Below are 6000 nucleotides of genomic sequence, written 5' to 3' on the forward strand. Positions count from 1 at the left end.
ACAATACATAACAATGATAAATGGAGTGGGGGGCACCAAAGGGCAATTCCGCACTGGGCACCCTGTAGCCTAAGGCCTGTCGTGTGTATATATATATATATATATATATATATATATATATATATATATATTATTTTGGCTTAAAGGGTATGTCCACCCATTTGTTATTGCTCCTACGCATCTACACTCAAAATGAAGTCTCTTTTCATATATTCTTGATTAAAAATCTCCTACTTTTTTGTGTCCTATGCAGATCTGTGAGTTTCCATGTTATTAAGAGGTATGCGACATATGGGAGTATGACTGAAGGATAAGACTGCACAGGGTTTGTGTGTAGTCTGTTACCATGGAGACATTTAGATCTGCATAAAAAGGAAGGATATTTTTAATCAAGATTATTTGCAAGGTTGCTTCATTTTTATTTCTTTTTTGTAGATATAATGGGACATTAAAAATAATGGTTGCAAAGTTGGATATAGCACAAAAGGATGTTGTACGCGATTAGAAAAACATTGTCGCATTCTTCCGGAAACATTTCCACACCTGTCCACAGGTTGTGTGTGGTATTACCTATTCACTTCAATGGAGCTGAGATGCAATACCAAACACAACCCATGGACAGGTGTGGTTCTGTTTCTGGAAGAAATGTTCACACAGGCCGGATTCACACGAGTGTCGGCAGTATTTCCCAGATGGAACACACTGCAGGGAGCCGGGCTCCTATCGTCATGGTTATCTATGACGCTAGGAGTCCCTGCCTTCGCTGCAGAAAACTGTCCCGTACTGAAAACATGATTACAATACGGGACAGTTTTCCCGCAGCGAGGCAGGGAAAACTGTTAACTAAGATAACTATGACGATAAGAGCCCAGCTCCCTGCAGTGTGTTCGGTCCTGGGAAATACTTCCGGCATACAGTCCGTATATCACGGACCGAAAACTTTCGTATGAATCTGGCTTTAGGGTAGGAACACACAGAGCATATTCACGGCGGATACACTGCGTTAAACTGCGCAGCGTATCCGCCATGAACACTGCAGGGTATGCCGTCTGAAAAATCACACCACTTTGTGGTGCGTTTTTCCAGCGGAATTTCCGCTGCGAAGCATCGACGGAATAATGAAAAAACTTTCATACTTACCCCCTCCCTCTTCTCGGCGCGCAGTCCGGCCTCCTGGGATGACGTTGCAGGCCATGTGACGCTGCAGCCTGTGATTGGCTGCAGCAGTCACATGGCCTGCAACGTCATCCGGGACTGGAGAAGAAGCAGGGATCTCTGGGTAAGTATAACTTTATTATTATTTTTCTTGCGATTTTTGCGGCGTAATCGCTGTGATTCTGCCGCATATATCACAACACACACTGCTTTGTTGCGGGTTTAAGCACCCCATTTAATTCAATGGGAAAACCTGCAACGGAAGAGCTGTGAATACGCAGCATTAATGGACATGCTGCAGTTGAAGAAACCGCACCACAAGTCAATTTATGAGCGTTTGTTTGGCGGCATTTTTCCGCAATGTGGGGACGAGATTTGTTGAAATATCACCCACACTGCTGCTACTGTAAAACGCTGCAGATTTTCCGCAATTAATGCGTTGCGGAAAATCCACATTATTTACCATGTGTCTGTTCTACTCTAGAAAGGCACATTATTTAAATTGTGGTGAAGGTAATCTTCTTACCGGTGGCTGTATTTGTGAGTTATCCGCTCCCTTCTGGTTGTCAGCTGTGTCATGTGACCAGCAATAGGACTCTAGTGTCAAGTAGGATTAAAAAGTGGCATATTTTTCTGCCACAGATTTGACAGCAGCAAATCTCCTGCAAAATTCACATTTGTTACAGGCAGCAAGTCTGCAACGTTTCTGCATCAAAATCTGCATGCAGCTGATTTACTGCAGCCAAATCTGCACCAAAAAAAATCAACCATGTGTGAATCCAGCCTTTATATTAGTAGGCTCATAGTAGGTACTACTATTATTTACTTCTGCTCTGCTTTTGTTAGTGCCAGTTTTAAATGTATTTCTGCTTTTTGATTTTTTTATGGACTGGTATGTTATTCAATAGTTTGTAGACTTGGACCTGTCTATAAGCAGAAAATATGTAATAAAGCATACAATTTTGCACTGTAAAGCATCTTAGACGATGACTAAACCTAGAGTTTAGCAAGACGCACTAGATCAAGATGTAAAACCTGTCTCTGCAAATTCTTAGATGTACATTTAGATGTTATGTTAAAATGTAGTTGGCAAAAGTACTATAGTGCTTAAGGTTTGAATCATCATTGTATTGAACATTTAAAATGAATTGATTTTACAATTTACATGTACAATTAAGGCTTCGTTCACATTTTCGTTGGAGGCTCCTTTAGGGGCTTCTGCAGCAGATCTGGCAGAGATTACAGGAGACAATAGCACAGCATGCTGCACTATTGTCTCCAGTAAAGTCACGGACACCCCGACGGAAAGCCGACAGAACCTATTAAAATCAATGGGTTCTGTCGGCCGCCGGTGTCCGTTGTGCAACGGAACCGTTGCTTCCGTTATTCCCATGTTCTCCTCATCTGGTGGAGCAGAACAACGGAATGTCACAATGCAGATGTGAACGAAGTCTAAACTACATGAAAATTTGTGTTACTTGGTAATAAATTGCATTACTAATCTTGTACAGATCCTGACTTTTGCCCCATGCACACAACCGTAGAATTAGTCCGTAATAATTCACTTCTATTGCCCACGGACACCTTCCCGTATATTTACGTGTTGGAATTTGCAAGAACGGGGTCTGTTGTGACAGTACAGCGAAACTTTCAGAATAAATTTGGCTCCGCATAGAAAATGCATTTCGCGTTCGGTCCAAGCCGCCCAAACAGTTCTGAATAGACAGTGAACATGATTCAAGCCGTGTACGAGTATAATCCTAGAAAGTTGACTAGGCTGACTAGTATGGAACTAAGGGTGCAACAAACCACGGTATGGCTTATTTTACAAAAACGTAGATGTTGTAAGCCATACAGATTAAATCTTCTTCAGGAGCTGAAACCACAATTCTTCCATGAAGACCACTTCTGGCCAGACTTCTCCAAACAGTAGATGGGTGTACCTGAGTCCTACTGGTTTCTGCCAGTTCTGAGCTGATGGCACTGCTGGACATCTTCCGATTTTGAAGGGAAGTAATCATGATGTGTCTTTTATCTGTTGCACTAAGTTTCCTTGGCCGACCAATGCGCCTATGGTTCTCAATGCTGCTCGTTTCTTTGTGCTTCTTCAAAAGAGCTTGAAACAGCACATCTTGAAACCCCAGTCTGCTTTGAAATCTTTGCCTGGAGGACACCTTGATGATGCAGTATAACTACCTTGATTCTTGTTGATGTGCTGAGTCTTGGCATGGTGGACCTGTGACATGAAACTGTCTTCCACAACCTCCCCTTTGTAGCAGAGTTTGGCTGTTCCTGACACAGTTTTAAGCCTCCTGTTTCTGTAACATTTAATGAGTGTGTTTCAACCTACATATGAAAATGATGATTATTATCACCTGTTTGATATAATTGGTTAATCATACACCTGACTATAATCCTACAAAATCCATTACTTTGTGCAAGTGTACCTAGAAGAATTGATGCTGTTTTAAAGGCAAAGGGTGGTCACACCATATATTGATTTGATTTAGATTTCCCTTCTGTTCATTCACTTTGTATTTTGTTAATTGAGAAAAAGAACTATTAACACTTCTATTTTTGAAAGCATTCTTAATTTGCAGCATTTTTCACAACTGTCTAAAACGTTTGCACAGCACTGTATGCATATGCATGTGTGTGTGTGTATATATATATATATATATATATATATATATATATATATATATGTACCATAGCAAAGAGAGCGGCACTCCAAATATTGGTTTAATCCAAATGATACGTATATTCACCCATAGCGGACAGGCAACGTTTCGGCTTGGAGGTAAACCTGCTGAGATGAGCACCTTTCTCTGCTGATTTTAAATCCATCACACAGTGCCGCCCTATCATTTTCTTCTTTTTATATATATATATATATATATATATATATATATATATATATACAAACAAACAAACAAGTGATCGTGTGCAAGTCAATTCTCCCAGACTCAGGCTACGGGGCAAAAAAATTCCAATGGCAAAAAAACAGAGACAGCTCTCTAATAGTGTGAATAAAGTGGTGTGTTTAATTCACTCCAGTAGCAACGTTTCAATCATGCTTGATAAAGATCCCACCGAGTCGGATTGAAACGTTGCTACTGGGGTGAATTAAGCACACCCCTTTATTCACACTATTCGAGTGCTGCCTCTGGTTTTTTGTTTTTTTTCCTATATATATAAATATATATATATACAGTGAAGGAAATAAGTATTTGATCCCTTGCTGATTTTGTAAGTTTGCCACCTGTCAAAGTCATAAACAGTCTAGAATTTTTAGGCTGGGTTAATTTTACCAGTGAGAGATAGGTTATATAAAAAAAAATAAAAAAAATCACATAGTCAAAATTATATATATTTATTTGCATTGTGCACAGAGAAATAAGTATTTGATCCCCTACCAACCATTAAGAGTTCAGCCTCCTCCAGACCAGTTACACCCTCCAAATCAACTTGGTGCCTGCATTAAAGACAGCTGTCTTACATGGTCACCTGTATAAAAGACTCCTGTCCACAGACTCAATTAATCAGTCTGACTCTAACCTCTACAACATGGGCAAGACCAAAGAGCTTTCTAAGGATGTCAGGAACAAGATCATAGACCTGCACAAGGCTGGAATGGGCTACAAAACCATAAGTGAGACGCTGGGTGAGTAGGAGACAACTGTTGGTGCAATAGTAAGAAAATGGAAGACATACAAAATGACTGTGAATCGACATTGATCTGGGGCTCCATGCAAAATCTCACATCGTGGGGTATCCTTGATTCTGAGGATGGTGAGAGCTCAGCCGAAAACTACACGAGGGGAACTTGTTAATGATCTCAAGGCAGCTGGGACCACAGTCACCAAGAAAACCATTGGTAACACATTACACCGTAATGGATTAAAATTCTGCAGTGCCCGCAAGGTCCCCCTGCTCAAGAAGGCACTTGTACAGGCCCATCTGAAGTTTGCAAATGAACATCCGGATGATTCTGAGAGTGATTGGGAGAAGGTGCTGTGGTCAGATGAGACTAAAATTGAGCTCTTTGGCATTAACTCAACTCGCCGTGTTTGGAGGAAGAGAAATGCTGCCTATGACCCAAAGAACACCGTCCCCACTGTCAAGCATGGAGGTGGAAACATTATGTTTTGGTAGTGTTTCTCTGCTAAGGGCACAGGACTACTTCACCGCATCAATGGGAGAATGGATGGAGCCATGTACCGTCAAATCCTGAGTGACAACCTCCTTCCCTCCACCAGGACATTAAAAATGGCTCGTGGCTCGGTCTTCCAGCACGACAATGACCCGAAACATACAGCCAAGGCAACAAAGGAGTGGCTCAAAAAGATGCACATTGAGGTCATGGAGTGGCCTAGCCAGTCTCCAGACCTTAATCCCATCGAAAACTTATGGAGGGAGCTGAAGATCCGAGTTGCCAAGCGACAGCCTCGAAATCTTAATGATTTACAGATGATCAGCAAAGAGGAGTGGGCCAAAATTCCATCTAACATGTGTGCAAACCTCATCATCAACTACAAAAAACGTCTGACTGTTGTGCTTGCCAACAAGGGTTTTGCCACCAAGTATTAAGTCTTGTTTGCCAAAGGGATCAAATACTTATTTCTCTGTGCACAATGAAAATAAATATATATAATTTTGACAATGTGATTTTCTGTTTTTTTTTAAAATATATAATCTATCTCTCACTGGTAAAATTAACCTAGCCTAAAAATTCTAGACTGTTCATGTCTTTGACAGTGGGCAAACTTACAAAATCAGCAAGGGATCAAATACTTATTTCCTTCACTGTATATATATATATATATATATATATATATATATATA

The sequence above is a fragment of the Rhinoderma darwinii genome, chromosome 7, assembly GCF_050947455.1.
Source record: "Rhinoderma darwinii isolate aRhiDar2 chromosome 7, aRhiDar2.hap1, whole genome shotgun sequence".
NCBI lineage: Eukaryota > Metazoa > Chordata > Amphibia > Anura > Rhinodermatidae > Rhinoderma > Rhinoderma darwinii.